We start from the raw sequence: 20,040 nt of genomic DNA, 5'->3' as shown, positions 1-20,040 counted from the left end.
TTTTTTTTAACCACACATTTAACCCTATGATGGTCTTCGGGGTCTATTGGACCCCAAATGACTTTTGCTCAAATTAAAAAAAATGTTCTCTTTGTCCAAATGGTTTGAAACTTTCTACGGCTCTCAACACTTTCTAGATCTACAACAAATTTTTTTATGATATCTGTTTTTATGTTGGCGTGACAAAAATAGTCACACTCGTGGTCTTCGGGGTCTATTGGACCCCGCAATCAAAATAAACAAAATAACATCATCAAAATCAGAAACAACGTAGAACACATAGACAGAAATGACAGAAATAAAGTGGCACACTTCCAACAATGCAAAAAACATCCACAATCCAAAATTATCATGCTCACCACAGGCATACACACACACACAAACACACACATAAAGAGGAATACATTTATACAGGAATACATACAGACTATAAAAACTGTTCTCTTATCATTTGTAAAATAAAATAATCTAAAATGCAGAACCACCAGAAAAAATAAATTGGTAACACTTAGACGCATTGAAAATGTGCGTGCGCAACACACACACACACACACACACACACACACACACACACACACACACACACACACACACACACACACACACACACACACACACACACACACACACACACACACACACAGACACACACACACAGAAATACCTTTGTAAGGCTATAAGTCTTATAATTTGTCAAATAAAATCATACAAAATGAAGAACCACCTCAAAAATAAATTGGTGACACTGTACACATAAAAATAAAAATAAAATGTACACACACACACACCCTGTGTTTGCTCCAACCCTGTCTGCAGGTTTGGCACTTCACTGTTGTGGTTGTTTTTGTGTGTGCTGTGTTTTTTCAGTACAAAAAATGCAAAATTTTGACAAAAATTATTTTATTTTTGTTATAATTGTGATTTTATAATATTTAGATATGAATCCAACTGAATCCAACTTTAGAAACTATATCTTTCAGTAATTCAAATAGCAAATAGCATATAATGGAGCTCTATAGCCATCTAGTGGTTAAAGTGATTTATTACAAATTTTAATCTGTATTTTCCAAAAAATGGGCAAAAATCTTACATTAAACCTTGTAAAATTATCCATGGTATCCCCAGGAATGAAAGTTAGAAATCTGGGTCTTTTATAAAGTTTATTTAACATAAAATGCTGTTTTTTTTGTAAAAATCCTATTTAATTAAATATTTATTTATTTATTTATAGAAATTTTTTAAAAATCATAAATTCTACAAAAACTGCACAAATGTTGAGTAAAAACATTAATGAACCGAGTAAAATTATATTTGTTAAAAAAAAAATATTGTTCGGTTACAAAATTAAATGTTGTTGTCTGGGGTCAAATAGACCCCGAAGACCACGAGTGTGATTTTTTTTTTGAAGACCATCAGAGAGTTAAGTCCTGCTGATGTTTTTTTGTTTTGTTTTTCGTCCAAAGTAAGGATTCTACCATATTTTTTTACGGTAAAATGCTGGCAACCAACCCTGACGTTTTTCTACCATAAATTTCACAGTTTTTTTTACATTGTGTTTTTTTTTTTTGCCCGTAAATTTAAGCCCCATAAAACATAAAAGGTTGCCACCATATTTTCTACGGTAAAATACTGGCAACCACAGCTGCCAGTTTTTTACAGTGTAAAAAAAAGAGCTTTTTGGCAGCAAAGCCACCAGATGGGTTTGGGGAAAACAGGAATAAACAGTACCCCATGTCCACGGTTAAATATACTGCTGGATCTTTAATCTTGAGGGCCTATTTTTTGCTGGAGGTCCTAGACATTGGTCAATTATAGGTCGAAGAGATTCTCTATGGAGGAACAGTCTCTGATCTTTTGTCAGTTGTTCTCCGAGCTATAGGAGGAAACTCAGAGCTGTTATCTTGGCACAAGGATGTTATATAAAATAAAAAGGTTTATTGGCAACAATTAAAAATTGCCAAAAATGATGGCCAACTTGTTTTGGAGAAAATCATTTACTTCATAGTGTGATTTCAATTATTTTCCTACAATGAACGGTTAGATTTTTAAATGAAAGATCAAAAGGATAAACAATGCAGATTTAAATTTACAGCCATATTTGATCATATTCACCAGGGATGCCAATAATTCTGACCACAACTGTAGGTAGTGTAAGCAAGCCAGTTCATCATACATTATTTACCTGTGGGTGTGTTTTGTGTAGCAGTGTGGTTGTGCAAGCCCTGATCCAAGGTTTCAAAAAAATACAGCCTTTTTTTCTTAGTTTTACCAGTTGTGTGCATTTATGTTTCATAGACGTGTTTGTGTTTGGATTGTGTTGTGACTAAGTGTGGATTGGCACAAGAGCAAGATGACCAAGACGAGCAAGAGAAGACCACTTACACCAGACCCTGGCATGTCAATGTTTGCTGGGTTAGTAAATTTATATCAAGAGTTTAATGATTTAATAAAACTTGAGATAAAGACTTCTATAAAAGCACTGCTTTCAGATGGTAGATCATATTTTACTTTTTTTGTCATCCAGAGAGCTGAAAAATGCAAAGGGAGTCTAGTGACTAAGAGCATGGTATTGACAGATGCACACTGCTTGTCTAGTGACTAAGAGCATGGTATTGACAGCTGCACACTGCTTTATAAAGGTGAATACAGATGAATCTGTATCATTTGCCAGTGCTGATGACATAACAGTTCACCATGGTAAGAATTGTTGCTTTAGTCAACAATGTTATGGAATAATTCAAGGTGACTCATGCTACTCAGAGAGTATCTCTTATAAGTCCGCTAAAAAATCAAAGCCAAATCGAAGAAAGTTTAAATAAAAAAAATATATATATAATTGTGAATTTATGTTGATTGTATCCTGTCATGCACAGACGCTAAACTACATTGATTATACTTTTTTATACAAACTATACTTTGCTTCAATTCTCTTACAAAGGTATTGGTGAAGTTAAAGCTATGGAGTTGATTCTTCATCCACTGTTTAATTTGAGAGGCCTTAAGGACAAAAATGTAAAGGAGTTTTATGATTACGACATTGCTCTGGTTAGGATGAGAGAAAACATTACGATATCTTTGATGGCAAGGTAAGATTCAACTACCCATTCCTTGGATATATATTTAGATGCTTGCAAACCTATTCTGCAGTCAAAAAAATGATGTATTGGCTTTACTAAACTTTTTTATGTAAAAAGGTTCCACCGGTTCCACATTACTGGGTTTCGTTAAACAAACATAATTTGTTCATGTAACTTATAGTTGCTCTACAATGGCAGTGCTGCGATAATCCATAAGGTAAACTTAACTCAGAATTTGGCTTCTGTATGAGTTCAGTGATTCAGGTCAAATGATTGTGATATAATGATTATGTTAAAACACAACCAACATCTACAGATCACATTTTCTATTTGATTATCTGGCTATTGTAACTCAGATACAGCAGCCAGACAAAATATAAAGTTAATAATGTGGGGGTCAAGAGCCCAACTAAAACAAACACTGATAACCATATTGGTGACCTGAAATTCCGGTTTTCTCCTTCAGTGATTCTGCTTGTTAACATCAGGTGTCTTCAATAATGCTCAATCATCAATCAATTATTCACTTAATTATCTCATTAACTTCAACACTGCTCCAGTGTTCATTTAACACCCAGCTCAGAGTTTAATTGGGCCGCTTAAAATGACTTTCATGATGTTGAAGTTATTCGTTAAACAAAGTATGTTTGTTTAACAAAACCCAGTTATGTGGAACCGGTGGAACCTTTTTACATAAAAAAGTTTAGTAAAGCCAACACATCATTTTTTTGAGTGTTTTGTTTTTATCTTAAATGTTTGCTATAAGTAAATAAATAAGGCTTATAAACAGCTGTTGAGATGGTATTCTCAGTTGAAACGGAGTAAAGTCTTGGACCAAAAACAGTATTCCATATGTCATGGCTTAACAAGCAGACTTCCTTGGAGTTCTGTATGGCCAATTAATGCTTTACATCTTATAACTTTCTACACAGGCCCATTTATTTACCTTGTACCAAATCATCAAACCGGGCTCTCAGAATGGATCTAGACTCCACGTGTGACGAGCACAGTGAGTATTTATAAAATTCAATTAATATATTTCTATGAAGATTTATAGTGAATAACATCAAAGTTCAAAACATACTCAAACTCATAATCCTTAGCTAAAAGATTAAAAAAAATATTCTATGATGAAATGATTATATGTGTGCATGACCAAAGAGATCTCTGCTCCACCTGGAAGAGACTCCGGCTCACTTCATCAGACAGGGAACTCGTCGATCAGACACCCACATTCATAGTGGTGCAAAAGTGAGTGCTGTCCTTACAAAATTAGAACACTTTAATATGTGTTGTGCCTTTATTAGATAATACAGTGTATATGAGTCAGAAAACAACAGGGAGTTGTTCTCACTGGCCATTCAATAAGTACACTTTGCTAGTACTAGGTTAGACATGTTTTTTCCTTCAGAACTTAATCCTTTGTTGCATAGATTCAACAAGATGCTGGAAACATTCCTCAGAGATTTTGGTCCATATTGACATGATTGCATCACACAGTTGCTGATTTGTCAACTGCATATCCAAGATGCTAATCTTCCGTTTCAGCACATGCCAAAAGGGCTCTTTCGGATTGAGATCTGGTGACTTTGGGGGCCATTCGAGTTTAGTGAACTCATTTTCGTGTTCAAGAAACCAGTTTCCCTCACACCACAGCCTAAACCATTGATACAAGGCAGGATGAATCTATGCTTTCAAGTTTTTGCAGGAGACCCATCTAAATGTTGCAGGAGAAATTGAGACTAGCAGACCAGGCAACGTTTTTCCAATCTTCTATTCTTAGGTTTTATTGAGCTGATGTGAATTGCAGCCTCAGTTTCCTGTTTTTGGTGTTAAGGGAAAATGTAACAAAGAGATGAGAGAGACCATGGGGAACTTCTCATGTCCAGCCCCAGCTCAAGAAAGAATATTGCCAACCAAAGGTAAAACTGAAGCGTAATTCATTAAAACAGGGAAAAAAGGGAATAAAAGCTTCAGGAGGGAGCAAAAATAATAAACAAAACTATCCTAACTAAATTTTAATCTTCTTAATTACCTATAACAAAAATAAAGTGAAAAGAAAAACAGCAAAACTTCAGGTGTCTACAATCAGCACCTGAAGAGAAAATAAAGCGGGAAAACACAAAAGCAACAGTCAGAATTCAGTGATTTTGAAAATTCTGTAAACTATTTTGAGTTTCAAAATGCTAGAAAAGATGACTTGAGAGATAGTTATGAGAGCGTTAAAAAGCATTGTTGGACCAAAAGTGGACTGGTCAAAGATAACTAGTTGTGTACAGAAGAAGAATGAAACTGTTAGTCAGTACACAGAAATATTTTGTCAGTCAGCTGCTGCATACAGTGGTATAGCGGACACTTCAGAGAAGGTGTTAAATGATAATGGCCCCTTAGCTCGCACATGGTGTGATGGTCTTTTGTCAGAGCATAGAAATGCATTGCATTTCTTAAATGTCACATGGGTCACTAGAACCCTGCAAAACAACTTGGACAGTTTAGTTACTTGGGAAAGAAACTCTGATGTCAAGGCAAGAGTGAAAATTGCAGCAGCATCCTTTAAGGTCAACGCAGAGAAGCAACAGAAACGCAAATGTCCTAAGAGAGAAGGCAGCAGTTGTTATTATTGTGGTAAACATGGACATTGGGGAAAAGAGTGTAGAAAAAACAAAAAGAATGTTAGAGAAACTAACAATGTAACTCAGCTTCTGCTCAGCCTGCTGGCTCCTCTGAAGCAGCCACTCCCCTCGTCATTAAGCTCGTTGGGCGGCTGTTTTAGTTGTTAACCAGTTGGGCTGTGAGTGCTTAATTTCCCTACTAACTTACAACAGAGATAAAAGACTTCTGTTTTTGTTTAATAGAACAAAAGGAAAGTAACTATCTCAGTTTCTCCTTTGGGGGACACTGGTTAAAGTAGACTCACAGCCTTAAATGTTATTTTACAGCACAGGCCTTTCATCATTAATAGTGTTAGGTCAGACTGTAAACGTAAAAAAAGCCATCATGCACTGTCCACAATAATGCCGAATATTGTCTTACAGCTTGCACCTGTCACGAATCCGTCCTCATGTACGATGTCTGCTATGACTGAAGTTTTGTTAGAGGATGAAGGAGAAATTACTACAGACGAGCAGGTTATGCAGTAACGTCCATCACGGAAGTGTTAGCTTCAGGACGTCTTCCAGATCATTTTTCAGCTCAAGCTGCAGAACTAGTAGCCCCAACAAGAGCATGCACGCTAGCTTCAGGATCAGTTGCTAATATCTACACAGATTCCAGATATGCTTTTGGGGTAATTCATGATTTTGGTGTCATTTGGCAAACCAGACAGTTTCTAACTTCTGCTGGATCCCCCATTAAGCATGCTGAATTAGTGAAAGATCTAATGTTTTCCATGAAACTTCCAAAGAAATTAGCAGTGATCAAAGTGAAAGCACATCTCACAACTAATACTACGGAAGCTAAAGATAATTATCTTGCTGATATGGCAGCTAAACAGGCTTGTTTCTATGCAACTGTACAAATTTGTTCAGGTAGTGCAGCACAGAAGAAAATTATGCCTCCTGAATCAATAATTGATCTGTACAAAAACGTTTCCTCCATTAGAACCAAAGTGGCATGGGCCACATCAAGTGATGTTGATTACAGCAGCTGCAGTATTGTGTCAGGGAAGGAAAACCTGGACTCATTGTACACACTGTAAGGTTGTTCCCCCACCTACAGGGATAGGTTAGGACACGGAACCAGTGAGGAGCCCCGGGAAGTACCCAACGCAACAGGCTTCGGGGGTTAACCCTGGGGTGAAGACTTCCCTCATAGGCCCTATCCTAGTCCATCCTTACCTCACTGTTCCTTAGGTGTCAAAGGTTTAAGAAATAGGGAAAGAGGAAACAACAAAAGCTGACTCAGAAAAGTTTACAACCCTAGTGTTTGAACAAATACTGCTCCACTGTCTAGCAGACTCAGAAAAAGTTCACAATCCTAGTGTTTGAACAAATACTGCTCTACTGTCTTTTGTTTTTTCTTTCTTACTCTGTGCAGACACCACTGATGACTGTCCCGAGACCCATACGCATCAACCTCCTCACCTGCGTATGAAGCCACAACCTCCAGAAAACAACTAGACCCACTGCCGAACCTACTATCACGAAAGAAAAAAAAATACACAACGCAGAGACTCACATACGAAACCTTCAATCATCCATCGACATGATCAAGATTGTCCTACTACTACACATCATGAAGATCGCACAAAGTCCGGACTCCAGAAACAACATATTCTTAGAGCTGATGAATATGTCACAAATGCCTTGTTTGCTGGAAAGAAAGTGTGCATGTCACATCTGAAGATGACTGCATTCCAGGACTCACTTGTGCGCAAACATGGTGGGCCAACAAGACATTCTTGATCTTTCAGCAAATTACACCAGATGACTGAAGATTATTACCCGTAGGGACGTCACGGACCCTAAAATTGCATGTTTGTTTAAGTGTTTAAATTTGTATTTTGTGAGAGTTATTTAGAACTCTCAAAGGGGGAAATGTAGGATTACAAATTTTATTTAAATGTTTAATTTAGATTTCCAATACAATAGTATTTTATATTGAGAAAGTTTATAAATGATGAGACCAGGAAATATCTGCAAACGGTAGGGGTTCCCAGCAGGATATTCCTGACTGTCCCATCTCAGTGCGAGAAGGCTAGGCTTTTCCTGTTCTCATTGTTTTACCGGGTGAAGAGTCATGCTGAGCAAGTTTGAACACCTGCTATTTTATTACTGAGACCATTTGTCTTGGAGTTCTTATCTCAGTGCGAGAAGTCCTGCACCGTTCTGTTCTCATGTTTCAGCTCATTTACATGCTTTGTTCCTCACAATGTAATCCCTCCCCCTTGAAATGTATATAAACTACAATGTAAAGTTCCACCGTCTCCTGGTCTGAGCTTCTAACTTTTCTACAAAGAAAAAGATCACTACAGTGCCTGGTAGGTCAGGTCAATAAGTTCATGCAATTTTTTTAAGTGCCAGGTCCAAACAAAGAGAGTTTCAGTTCATCTGCACCTGCCAGCTGCTAATGTATTGCGAAAATTCTTGCTGACCGCACAACTGGGCTTCCAGTCTACGTTCAAAGGCCTGCGTTGGTGGTATTGTGGTGAGCATAGCTGCCTTCCAAGCAGGTGATCGGGTTCGATTCCCGGCCAACGCATCACATTTGTAAATTAAAGACCTTGATTATGAGCATTCTTGTTATGGGTTCGATTCCTGTTAAGGTCTTTTGGCAGCAGTAAAGGACTGGATCTCCCCGTCGGGGAATCGAAACCCAGTCTCCGCGTGACAGGCGGAGATACTTGCCACTATACTAACAAGGAGTTGCAGAGACAGGTAGTTGTAACCGATCAGCGCGGCTTCCAGGAACGGCTTCATGCGTCATTTTAGCTCAACGCTTCACATAAGCCAGTGATTGCAAAAAATAATCTAATACCGTTTAAATATGAAGTGTCTGTATAAAACGTGTTACATTATTAAATTAGAGACCTTGTTTTTTAATATGGTGCCTGGTAGGTCAGGTCAATAAGTTCATGCAATTTTTTTAAGTGCCAGGTCAAAACAAAGAGAGTTTCAGTTCATCTCCACCTGCCAGCTGCTAATGTATTGCGAAAATTATTGCTGACCGCAGAACAGGGCTTCCAGTCTACATCCAACAGTCTTGCGTTGGTCGTATAGTGGTGAGCATAGCTGCCTTCCAAGCAGTTGACCTTGGTTCGATTCCCGGCCAACGCATCACATTTGTAAATTAAAGACCTTGATTACGAGCATTCTTGCTATGGGTTCGATTCCTGGGTCTGTCCATTCTTGCTGTATGCGTTCGATTCCCGGCCAACGCATTGCATTTTTCTCAAGCTGTCTTTAAAACAGTCGTCCGAGGCCCCTTGCCAACTTCTCCTGCAACTTGTTTGCTGAAGCAAAACATTTGTTAAGGTCTTTTGGCAGCAGTAAAGGACTGGATCTCCCCGTCGGGGAATCGAACCCCAGTCTCCGTGTGATAGGCGGAGATACTTTCCACTATACTAACAAGGAGTTGCAGAGACAGGTAGTTGTATCCGATCAGCGCGGCTTCCAGGAACAGCGTCATGCGTCATTTTAGCTCAACGCTTCACAGAAGCCAGTGAATGCAAAAAATAATCTAATACCGTTTAAATATGAAGTGTCTGTATAAAAAGTGTTACATTATTAAATTAGAGACCCTTTTTTTAATATGGTGCCTGGTAGGTCAGGTCAATAAGTTCATGCAATTTTTTTAAGTGCCAGGTCCAAACAAAGAGAGTTTCAGTTCATCTGCACCTGCCAGCTGCTAAAGTATTGCGAAAATTATTGCTGACCGCAGAACAGGGCTTCCAGTCTACATCCAACAGTCTTGCGTTGGTGGTATAGTGGTGAGCATAGCTTCCTTCCAAGCAGTTTACCCGGGTTCGATTCCCGGCCAACGCATCACATTTGTAAATTAAAGACCTTGATTACGAGCATTCTTGCTATGGGTTCGATTCCTGGGGCAGTCCATTCTTGCTGTGTGCGTTCGATTCCCGGCCAACGCATTGCATTTTTCTCAAGCTGTCTTTAAAACAGTTGTGAGAGGCCCCTTGCCAACTTCTCCTGTAACTTGTTTGCTGGAGCAAAACATTTGTTAAGGTCTTTTGGCAGCAGTAAAGGACTGGATCTCCCCGTCAGGGAATCGAACCCCGGTCTTCCGCGTGACAGGAGGAGATACTTTCCACTATACTAACGAGGAGTTGCAGAGACAGGTAGTTGTCCCCGATAGGCGGCACTTCCTGGAACGGCTTCATGCGTCATTTTAGCTCAACGCTTCACAGAAGCCAGTGAATCCAAAAAATAATCTAATACTGTTTAAATATGAAGTGTCTGTATAAAACGTGTTACATTATTAAATTAGAGACCCTTTTTTTAATATGGTGCCTGGTAGGTCAGGTCAATAAGTTCATGCAATTTTTTTACCACCACTATACCACCTCGCGTAGGTGGTATAGTGGTGAGCATAGCTGCCTTCCAAGCAGTTGACCCGCGTTCGATTCCCGGCCAACGCATCACATTTGTAAATTAAAGACCTTGATTACAAGCATTCTTGCTATGGGTTAGATTCCTGGGTCTGTCCATTCTGGCTGTATGGGTTCGATTCCCGGCCAACGCATTGCATTTTTCTCAAGCTGTCTTTAAAACAGTCGTCCGGGCCCCTTGCCAACTTCCCTGTAACTTGTTTTCTGGAGCAAAACTTTTGTTAAGGTCTTTTGGCAGCAGTAAAGGACTGAATATCCCCGTCGGGGAATCGAACCCCAGTCTCCGCGCGACAGGCGGAGATACTTTCCACTATACTAGCAAGGAGTTGCAGAGACAGGTAGTTGTATCCGATCAGTGCGGCTTGCAGGAACGGCGTCATGCGTCATTTTAGCTCAACGCTTCACAGAAGCCAGTGAATGCTAATGTATTGCGAAAATTCTTGCTGACCGCACAAGAGGGCTTCCAGCCTACATCCAACAGTCTTGCGTTGGTGGTATAGTGGTGAGCATAGCTGCCTTCCAAGCAGTTGACCCGGGTTCGATTCCCGGCCAATGCATCACATTTGTAAATTACAGACCTTGATTACGAGCATTCTTGCTATGGGTTCGATTCCTGGGTCTGTCCATTCTGTCTGTATGGGTTCGATTCCCGGCCAACGCATTGCATTTTTCTCAAGCTGTCTTTAAAACAGTCGTCGGTGGCCCCTTGCCAACTTCTCCTGTAACTTGTTTGCTGGAGCAAAACATTTGTTAAGGTCTTTTGGCAGCAGTAAAGGACTGGATCTCCCCGTCAGGGAATCGAACCCCGGTCTTCCGCGTGACAGGCGGAGATACTTTCCACTATACTAACGAGGAGTTGCAGAGACAGGTAGTTGTATCCGATCAGCGCGGCTTGTCATGCGTCATTTTAGCTCAACGCTTCACAGAAGCCAGTGAATGCAAAAAATAATCTAATACCGTTTAAATATGAAGTGTCTGTATAAAACGTGTTACATTATTAAATTAGAGACCTTGTTTTTTAATATGGTGCCTGGTAGGTCAGGTCAATAAGTTCATGCAATTTTTTTAAGTGCCAGGTCCAAACAAAGAGAGTTTCAGTTCATCTGCACCTGCCAGCTGCTAAAGTATTGCAAAAATTATTGCTGACCGGCAGAACAGGGCTTCCAGTCTACATCCAACAGTCTTGCGTTGGTGGTATAGTGGGGAACATAGCTGCCTTCCAAGCAGTTGACCTGGGTTCGATTCCCGGCCAACGCATCACATTTGTAAATTAAAGACCTTGACTACGAGCGTTCTTGCTATGGGTTAGATTCCTGGGTCTGTCCATTCTTGCTGTATGCGTTCGATTCCCGGCCAACGCATTGCATTTTTCTCAAGCTGTCTTTAAAACAGTCGTCGGTGGCCCCTTGCCAACTTCTCCTGTAACTTGTTTGCTGGAGCAAAACATTTGTTAAGGTCTTTTGGCAGCAGTAAAGGACTGGATCTCCCCGTCGGGGAATCGAACCCCGGTCTTCCGCGTGACAGGCGGAGATGCTTTCCACTATACTAACGAGAAGTTGCAGAGACAGGTAGTTGTATCCGATCAGCGCGGCTTCCAGGAACGGCGTCATGCGTCATTTTAGCTCAACGCTTCACAGAAGCCAGTGAATCCAAAAAATAATCTAATACCGTTTAAATATGAAGTGTCTGTATAAAACGTGTTACATTATTAAATTAGAGACCTTGTTTATAAATATGGTGCTGTAGGATTACAAATTTTATTTAAATGTTTAATTTAGATTTCCAATACAATAGTATTTTATATTGAGAAAGTTTATAAATGATGAGACCAGGAAATCTCTGCAAATGGTAGGGGTTCCCAGCAGGATATTCCTGACTGTCCCATCTCAGTACGAGAAGGCTAGGCTTTTCCTGTTCTCATTGTTTTACCGGGTGAAGAGGCATGCTGAGCAAGTTTGAAATCCTGCCATTTTATTACTGAGACCATTTGTCTTGGAGTTCTTATCTCAGTGCGAGAAGTCCTGCACCATTCTGTTCTCATGTTTCAGCTCATTTAATGCTTTGTTCCTCACAATGTAATCCCTCCCCCTTGAAATGTATATAAACTACAATGTAAAGTTCCCTTAGTTAGACGATGTTGGAATGACTGCAGCTACCGACAAGCAATAAAGAACTTCTGCTAGGAAAACTTCCATTGTCTCCTGGTCTGAGCTTCTAACTTTTCTACAAAGAAAAAGATCACTACAGTGCCTGGTAGGTCAGGTCAATAAGTTCATGCAATTTTGTTAAGTGCCAGGTCCAAACAAAGAGAGTTTCAGTTCATCTGCACCTGCCAGCTGATAATGTATTGCGAAAATTCTTGCTGACCGCACAACCGGGCTTCCAGTCTACGTTCAAAGGCCTGTGTTGGTGGTATTGTGGTGAGCATAGCTGCCTTCCAAGCAGGTGACCGGGTTTGATTCCCGGTCAACGCATCACATTTGTAAATTAAAGACCTTGATTACGAGCATTCTTGCTATGGGTTAGATTCCTGGGTCTGTCCATTCTTGCTGTATGCGTTCGATTCCCGGCCAACGCATTGCATTTTTCTCAAGCTGTCTTTAAAACAGTCGTCGGTGGCCCCTTGCCAACTTCTCCTGTAACTTGTTTGCTGGAGCAAAACATTTGTTAAGGTCTTTTGGCAGCAGTAAAGGACTGGATCTCCCCGTCGGGGAATCGAACCCCGGTCTTCCGCGTGACAGGCGGAGATACTTTCCACTATACTAACGAAGAGTTGCAGAGACAGGTAGTTGTATCCGATCAGCGCGGCTTCCAGGAACGGCGTCATGCGTCATTTTAGCTCAACGCTTCACAGAAGCCAGTGAATCCAAAAAATAATCTAATACCGTTTAAATATGAAGTGTCTGTATAAAACGTGTTACATTATTAAATTAGAGACCCTTTTTTTTAATATGGTGCCTGGTAGGTCAGGTCAATAAGTTCATGCAATTTTTTTAAGTGCCAGGTCCAAACAAAGAGAGTTTCAATTCATCTGCACCTGCCAGCTGCTAATATATTGCGAACATTCTTGCTGACCGCAGAAGAGGGCTTCCAGTGTACATCCAACAGTCTTGTGTTGGTGGTATAGTGGTGAGCATAGCTGCCTTCCAAGCAGTTGAGCCGGGTTCGATTCCCGGCCAACGCATAACATTTGTAAATTAAAGACCTTGATTACGAGCATTCTTGCTATGGGTTCGATTCCTGGGTCTGTCCATTCTTGCTGTATGCGTTCGATTCCCGGCCAACGCATTGCATTTTTCTCAAGCTGTCTTTAAAACAGTCGTTGGCGGCCCCTTGCCAACTTCTCCTGTAATTGTTTGCTGGAGCAAAACATTTGTTAAGGTCTTTTGGCAGCAGTAAAGGACTGGATCTCCCCGTCGGGGAATCGAACCCCAGTCTTCCGCGTGACAGGCGGAGACACTTTCCACTATACTAACGAGGAGTTGCAGAGACAGGTAGTTGTATCCGATCAGCGCGGCTTCCAGGAACGGCGTCATGCGTCATTTTAGCTCAACGCTTCACAGAAGCCAGTGAATCCAAAAAATAATCTAATACCGTTTAAATATGAAGTGTCTGTATAAAACGTGTTACATTATTAAATTAGAGACCCTTTTTTTTAATATGGTGCCTGGTAGGTCAGGTCAATAAGTTCATGCAATTTTTTTAAGTGCCAGGTCCAAACAAAGAGAGTTTCAATTCATCTGCACCTGCCAGCTGCTAATATATTGCGAACATTCTTGCTGACCGCAGAAGATGGCTTCCAGTCTACATCCAACAGACTTGTGTTGGTGGTATAGTGGTGAGCATAGCTGCCTTCCAAGCAGTTGACCCGGGTTCGATTCCCGGCCAACGCATCACATTTGTAAATTAAAGACCTTGATTACGAGCATTCTTGCTATGGGTTCGATTCCTGGGTCTGTCCATTCTTGCTGTATGCGTTCGATTCCCGGCCAACGCATTGCATTTTTCTCAAGCTGTCTTTAAAACAGTCGTCGGTGGCCCCTTGCCAACTTCTCCTGTAACTTGTTTGCTGGAGCAAAACATTTGTTAAGGTCTTTTGGCAGCAGTAAAGGACTGGATCTCCCCGTCGGGGAATCGAACCCCGGTCTTCCGCGTGACAGGCGGAGATACTTTCCACTATACTAACGAGGAGTTGCAGAGACAGGTAGTTATATCCGATCAGCCCCGCTTCCAGGAACGGCGTCATGCGTCATTTTAGCTCAACGCTTCACAGAAGCCAGTGAATCCAAAAAATAATCTAATACCGTTTAAATATGAAGTGTCTGTATAAAACGTGTTACATTATTAAATTAGAGACACTTTTTTTTAATATGGTGCCTGGTAGGTCAGGTCAATAAGTTCATGCAATTTTTTTAAGTGCCAGGTCCAAACAAAGAGAGTTTCAATTCATCTGCACCTGCCAGCTGCTAATATATTGCGAACATACTTGCTGACCGAAGAAGAGGGCTTCCAGTCTGCATCCAACAGTCTTGTGTTGGTGGTATAGTGGTGAGCATAGCTGCCTTCCAAGCAGTTGAGCCGGGTTCGATTCCCTGCCAACGCATCACATTTGTAAATTAAAGACCTTGATTACGAGCATTCTTGCTATGGGTTCGATTCCTGGGTCTGTCCATTCTTGCTGTATGCGTTCGATTCCCGGCCAACGCATTGCATTTTTCTCAAGCTGTCTTTAAAACAGTCGTCGGTGACCCCTTGCCAACTTCTCCTGTAACTTGTTTGCTGGAGCAAAACATTTGTTAAGGTCTTTTGGCAGCAGTAAAGGACTGGATCTCCCCGTCGGGGAATCGAACCCCGGTCTTCCGCGTGACAGGCGGAGATACTTTCCACTATACTAACGAGGAGTTGGAGAGACAGGTAGTTGTATCCGATCAGCGCGGCTTCCAGGAACAGCGTCATGCGTCATTTTAGCTCAACGCTTCACAGAAGCCAGTGAATCCAAAAAATAATCTAATACCGTTTAAATATGAAGTGTCTGTATAAAACGTGTTACATTATTAAATTAGAGACCCTTTTTTTTAATATGGTGCCTAGTAGGTCAGGTCAATAAGTTCATGCAATTTTTTTAAGTGCCAGGTCCAAACAAAGAGAGTTTCAGTTCATCTGCACCTGCCAGCTGCTAAAGTATTGCAAAAATTATTGCTGACCACAGAACAGGGCTTCCAGTCTACGTCCAACAGTCTTGCGTTGGTGGTATAGTGGGGAGCATAGCTGCCTTCCAAGAAGTTGACCTGGGTTCGATTCCCGGCCAACGCATCACATTTGTAAATTAAAGACCTTGACTACGAGCATTCTTGCTATGGGTTAGATTCCTGGGTCTGTCCATTCTTGCTGTATGCGTTGGATTCCCGGCCAACGCATTGCATTTTTCTCAAGCTGTCTTTAAAACAGTCGTCGGTGGCCCCTTGCCAACTTCTCCTGTAACTTGTTTGCTGGAGCAAAACATTTGTTAAGGTCTTTTGGCAGCAGTAAAGGACTGGATCTCCCCGTCGGGGAATCGAACCCCGGTCTTCCGCGTGACAGGCGGAGATACTTTCCACTATACTAACGAGAAGTTGCAGAGACAGGTAGTTGTATCCGATAAGCGCGGCTTCCAGGAACGGCGTCATGCGTCATTTTAGCTCAACGCTTCACAGAAGCCTGTGAATCCAAAAAAGAATCTAATACCGTTTAAATATGAAGTGTCTGTATAAAACGTGTTACATTATTAAATTAGAGACCCTTTTTTTTAATATGGTGCCTGGTAGGTCAGGTCAATAAGTTCATGCAATTTTTTTAAGTGCCAGGTCCAAACAAAGAGAGTTTCAATTCATCTGCACCTGCCAGCTGCTAATATATTGCGAACATTCTTGCTGACCGCAGAAGAGGGCTTCCAGTCTACATCCAACAGTCTTGTGTTGGTGGTATAGTGGTGAGCATAGCTGCCTTCCAAGCAGTTGAGCCGGGTTCGATTCCCGGGCAACGCATCACATTTGTAACTTAAAGACCTTGATTACGAGCATTCTTGCTATGGGTTCGATTCCTGGGTCTGTCCATTCTTGCTGTATGCGTTCGATTCCCGGCCAACGCATTGGATTTTTCTCAAGCTGTCTTTAAAACAGTCGTTGGTGGCCCCTTGCCAACTTCTCCTGTAACTTGTTTGCTGGAGCAAAACATTTGTTAAGGTCTTTTGGCAGCAGTAAAGGACTGGATCTCCCCGTCGGGGAATCGAACCCCGGTCTTCAGCGTGACAGGCGGAGATACTTTCCACTATACTAACGAGGAGTTGCAGAGACAGGTAGTTGTATCCGATCAGCGCGGCTTCCAGGAACGGCGTCATGCGTCATTTTAGCTCAACGCTTCACAGAAGCCAGTGAATCAAAAAAATAATCTAATACCGTTTAAATATGAAGTGTCTGTATAAAACGTGTTACATTATTAAATTAGAGACCTTGTTTTTTAATATGGTGTTGTAGGATTACAAATTTTATTTAAATGTTTAATTTAGATTTCCAATACAATAGTATTTTATATTGAGAAAGTTTATAAATGATGAGACCAGGAAATCTCTGCAAACGGTAGGGGTTCCCAGCAGGATATTCCTGACTGTCCCATCTAAGTGCGAGAAGGCTAGGCTTTTCCTGTTCTCATTGTTTTACCGGGTGAAGAGTCATGCTGAGCAAGTTTGAACACCTGCTATTTTATTACTGAGACCATTTGTCTTGGAGTTCTTATCTCAGTGCGAGAAGTCCTGCACTGTTCTGTTCTCATGTTTCAGCTCATTTACATGCTTTGTTCCTCACAATGTAATCCCTCCCCCTTGAAATGTATATAAACTACAATGTAAAGTTCCCTTAGTTAGACGATGTTGGAATGACTGCAGCTACCGACAAACAATAAAGAACTTCTGCTTGGAAAACTTCCACTGTCTCCTGGTCTGAGCTTCTAACTTTTCTACAAAGAAAAAGATCACTACAGTGCCTGGTAGGTCAGGTCAATAAGTTCATGCAATTTTTTTAAGTGCCAGGTCCAAACAAAGAGAGTTTCAGTTCATCTGCACCTGCCAGCTGCTAATGTATTGCGAAAATTCTTGCTGACCGCACAACCGGGCTTCCAGTCTACGTTCAAAGGCCTGCGTTGGTGGTATAGTGGTGAGCATAGCTGCCTTCCAAGCAGGTGACCGGGTTCGATTCCCGGCCAACGCATCACATTTGTAAATTAAAGATCTTGATTACGAGCATTCTTGCTATGGGTTAGATTCCTGGGTCTGTCCATTCTTGCTGTATGGGTTCGATTCCCGGCCAACGCATTGCATTTTTCTCAAGCTGTCTTTAAAACAGTCGTCCGGGCCCCTTGCCAACTTCCCTGTAACTTGTTTGCTGGAGCAAAACATTTGTTAAGGTCTTTTGGCAGCAGTAAAGGACTGAATCTCCCCGTCAGGGAATCGAACCCCAGTCTCCGCGTGACAGGCGGAGATACTTTCCACTATACTAACAAGGAGTTGCAGAGACAGGTAGTTGTATCCGATCAGCGCGGCTTGCAGGAACGGCGTCATGCGTCATTTTAGCTCAACGCTTCACAGAAGCCAGTGAATGCAAAAAATAATCTAATACCGTTTAAATATGAAGTGTCTGTATAAAACGTGTTACATTATTAAATTAGAGACCTTGTTTTTTAATATGGTGCCTGGTAGGTCAGGTCAATAAGTTCATGCAATTTTTTTAAGTGCCGGGTCCAAACAAAGAGAGTTTCAGTTCATCTGCACCTGCCAGCTGCTAAAGTATTGCAAAAATTATTGCTGACCGCAGAACAGGGCTTCCAGTCTACATCCAACAGTCTTGCGTTGGTGGTATAGTGGGGAGCATAGCTGCCTTCCAAGCAGTTGACCTGGGTTCGATTCCCGGCCAACGCATCACATTTGTAAATTAAAGACCTTGACTACGAGCATTCTTGCTATGGGTTAGATTCCTGGGTCTGTCCATTCTTGCTGTATGCGTTCGATTCCCGGCCAACGCATTGCATTTTTCTCAAGCTGTCTTTAAAACAGTCGTCGGTGGCCCCTTGCCAACTTCTCCTGTAACTTGTTTGCTGGAGCAAAACATTTGTTAAGGTCTTTTGGCAGCAGTAAAGGACTGGATCTCCCCGTCGGGGAATCGAACCCCGGTCTTCCGCGTGACAGGCGGAGATGCTTTCCACTATACTAACGAGAAGTTGCAGAGACAGGTAGTTGTATCCGATCAGCGCGGCTTCCAGGAACGGCGTCATGCGTCATTTTAGCTCAACGCTTCACAGAAGCCAGTGAATCCAAAAAATAATCTAATACCGTTTAAATATGAAGTGTCTGTATAAAACGTGTTACATTATTAAATTAGAGACCTTGTTTATAAATATGGTGCTGTAGGATTACAAATTTTATTTAAATGTTTAATTTAGATTTCCAATACAATAGTATTTTATATTGAGAAAGTTTATAAATGATGAGACCAGGAAATCTCTGCAAATGGTAGGGGTTCCCAGCAGGATATTCCTGACTGTCCCATCTCAGTACGAGAAGGCTAGGCTTTTCCTGTTCTCATTGTTTTACCGGGTGAAGAGGCATGCTGAGCAAGTTTGAAATCCTGCCATTTTATTACTGAGACCATTTGTCTTGGAGTTCTTATCTCAGTGCGAGAAGTCCTGCACCGTTCTGTTCTCATGTTTCAGCTCATTTAATGCTTTGTTCCTCACAATGTAATCCCTCCCCCTTGAAATGTATATAAACTACAATGTAAAGTTCCCTTAGTTAGACGATGTTGGAATGACTGCAGCTACCGACAAGCAATAAAGAACTTCTGCTTGGAAAACTTCCACTGTCTCCTGGTCTGAGCTTCTAACTTTTCTACAAAGAAAAAGATCACTACAGTGCCTGGTAGGTCAGGTCAATAAGTTCATGCAATTTTTTTAAGTGCCAGGTCCAAACAAAGAGAGTTTCAGTTCATCTGCACCTGCCAGCTGATAATGTATTGCGAAAATTCTTGCTGACCGCACAACCGGGCTTCCAGTCTACATTCAAAGGCCTGTGTTGGTGGTATTGTGGTGAGCATAGCTGCCTTCCAAGCAGGTGACCGGGTTCGATTCCCGGCCAACGCATCACATTTGTAAATTAAAGACCTTGATTACGAGCATTCTTGCTATGGGTTCGATTCCTGGGTCTGTCCATTCTTGCTGTATGGGTTCGATTCCCGGCCAACGCATTGCATTTTTCTCAAGCTGTCTTTAAAACAGTCGTCCGGGCCCCTTGCCAACTTCCCTGTAACTTGTTTGCTGGAGCAAAACATTTGTTAAGGTCTTTTGGAAGCAGTAAAGGACTGAATCTCCCCGTCGGGGAATCGAACCCCAGTCTCCGCGTGACAGGCGGAGATACTTTCCACTATACTAACAAGGAGTTGCAGAGACAGGTAGTTGTATCCGATCAGCACGGCTTGCAGGAACGGCGTCATGCGTCATTTTAGCTCAACGCTTCACAGAAGCCAGTGAATCCAAAAAAATTATCTAATACCGTTTAAATATGAAGTGTCTGTATAAAACGTGTTACATTATTAAATTAGAGACCCTTTTTTTAATATGGTGCCTGGTAGGTCAGGTCAATAAGTTCATGCAATTTTTTTAAGTGCCAGGTCCAAACAAAGAGAGTTTCAATTCATCTGCACCTGCCAGCTGCTAAAGTATTGCAAAAATTATTGCTGACCGCACAACCGGGCTTCCAGTCTACGTTCAAAGGCCTGTGTTGGTGGTATTGTGGTGAGCATAGCTGCCTTCCAAGCAGGTGACCGGGTTCGATTCCCGGTCAACGCATCACATTTGTAAATTAAAGACCTTGATTAC

General features: G+C 41.4%; 12 non-coding genes across 12 annotated transcripts; 5 read left to right on the top strand and 7 right to left on the bottom strand.

Annotated features, from left to right (window-relative positions):
• The first annotated feature begins 10,625 nt into the window (after window positions 1–10,625).
• Window positions 10,626–10,697, top strand: trnag-ucc (transfer RNA glycine (anticodon UCC)). The gene has a single exon. It is a non-coding gene; the product is annotated as a tRNA-Gly (tRNA).
• A 226-nt stretch (window positions 10,698–10,923) lies between these two features.
• Window positions 10,924–10,995, bottom strand: trnad-guc (transfer RNA aspartic acid (anticodon GUC)). Its single transcript has one exon. It is a non-coding gene; the product is annotated as a tRNA-Asp (tRNA).
• Window positions 10,996–11,325: 330 nt separating this feature from the next.
• trnag-ucc (transfer RNA glycine (anticodon UCC)) lies at window positions 11,326–11,397 on the top strand. Its single transcript has one exon. It is a non-coding gene; the product is annotated as a tRNA-Gly (tRNA).
• Window positions 11,398–11,623: 226 nt separating this feature from the next.
• On the bottom strand, window positions 11,624–11,695 carry trnad-guc (transfer RNA aspartic acid (anticodon GUC)). The gene has a single exon. It is a non-coding gene; the product is annotated as a tRNA-Asp (tRNA).
• A 1,145-nt stretch (window positions 11,696–12,840) lies between these two features.
• trnad-guc (transfer RNA aspartic acid (anticodon GUC)) lies at window positions 12,841–12,912 on the bottom strand. The gene has a single exon. It is a non-coding gene; the product is annotated as a tRNA-Asp (tRNA).
• A 340-nt stretch (window positions 12,913–13,252) lies between these two features.
• trnag-ucc (transfer RNA glycine (anticodon UCC)) lies at window positions 13,253–13,324 on the top strand. Its single transcript has one exon. It is a non-coding gene; the product is annotated as a tRNA-Gly (tRNA).
• Window positions 13,325–13,961: 637 nt separating this feature from the next.
• trnag-ucc (transfer RNA glycine (anticodon UCC)) lies at window positions 13,962–14,033 on the top strand. Its single transcript has one exon. It is a non-coding gene; the product is annotated as a tRNA-Gly (tRNA).
• A 226-nt stretch (window positions 14,034–14,259) lies between these two features.
• trnad-guc (transfer RNA aspartic acid (anticodon GUC)) lies at window positions 14,260–14,331 on the bottom strand. Its single transcript has one exon. It is a non-coding gene; the product is annotated as a tRNA-Asp (tRNA).
• A 638-nt stretch (window positions 14,332–14,969) lies between these two features.
• trnad-guc (transfer RNA aspartic acid (anticodon GUC)) lies at window positions 14,970–15,041 on the bottom strand. The gene has a single exon. It is a non-coding gene; the product is annotated as a tRNA-Asp (tRNA).
• A 638-nt stretch (window positions 15,042–15,679) lies between these two features.
• trnad-guc (transfer RNA aspartic acid (anticodon GUC)) lies at window positions 15,680–15,751 on the bottom strand. Its single transcript has one exon. It is a non-coding gene; the product is annotated as a tRNA-Asp (tRNA).
• Window positions 15,752–18,016: 2,265 nt separating this feature from the next.
• Window positions 18,017–18,088, top strand: trnag-ucc (transfer RNA glycine (anticodon UCC)). The gene has a single exon. It is a non-coding gene; the product is annotated as a tRNA-Gly (tRNA).
• Window positions 18,089–18,314: 226 nt separating this feature from the next.
• On the bottom strand, window positions 18,315–18,386 carry trnad-guc (transfer RNA aspartic acid (anticodon GUC)). Its single transcript has one exon. It is a non-coding gene; the product is annotated as a tRNA-Asp (tRNA).
• Window positions 18,387–20,040: the final 1,654 nt, after the last annotated feature.

The sequence above is a fragment of the Siphateles boraxobius genome, unplaced genomic scaffold, assembly GCF_051911475.1.
Source record: "Siphateles boraxobius isolate OS27281-9 unplaced genomic scaffold, OSU_SipBor_1 6, whole genome shotgun sequence".
Lineage (NCBI taxonomy): Eukaryota > Metazoa > Chordata > Actinopteri > Cypriniformes > Leuciscidae > Siphateles > Siphateles boraxobius.
The sequence above is the reverse complement of the archived record's forward strand: the minus strand, read 5'-3'. Positions and strand labels throughout refer to the sequence as shown.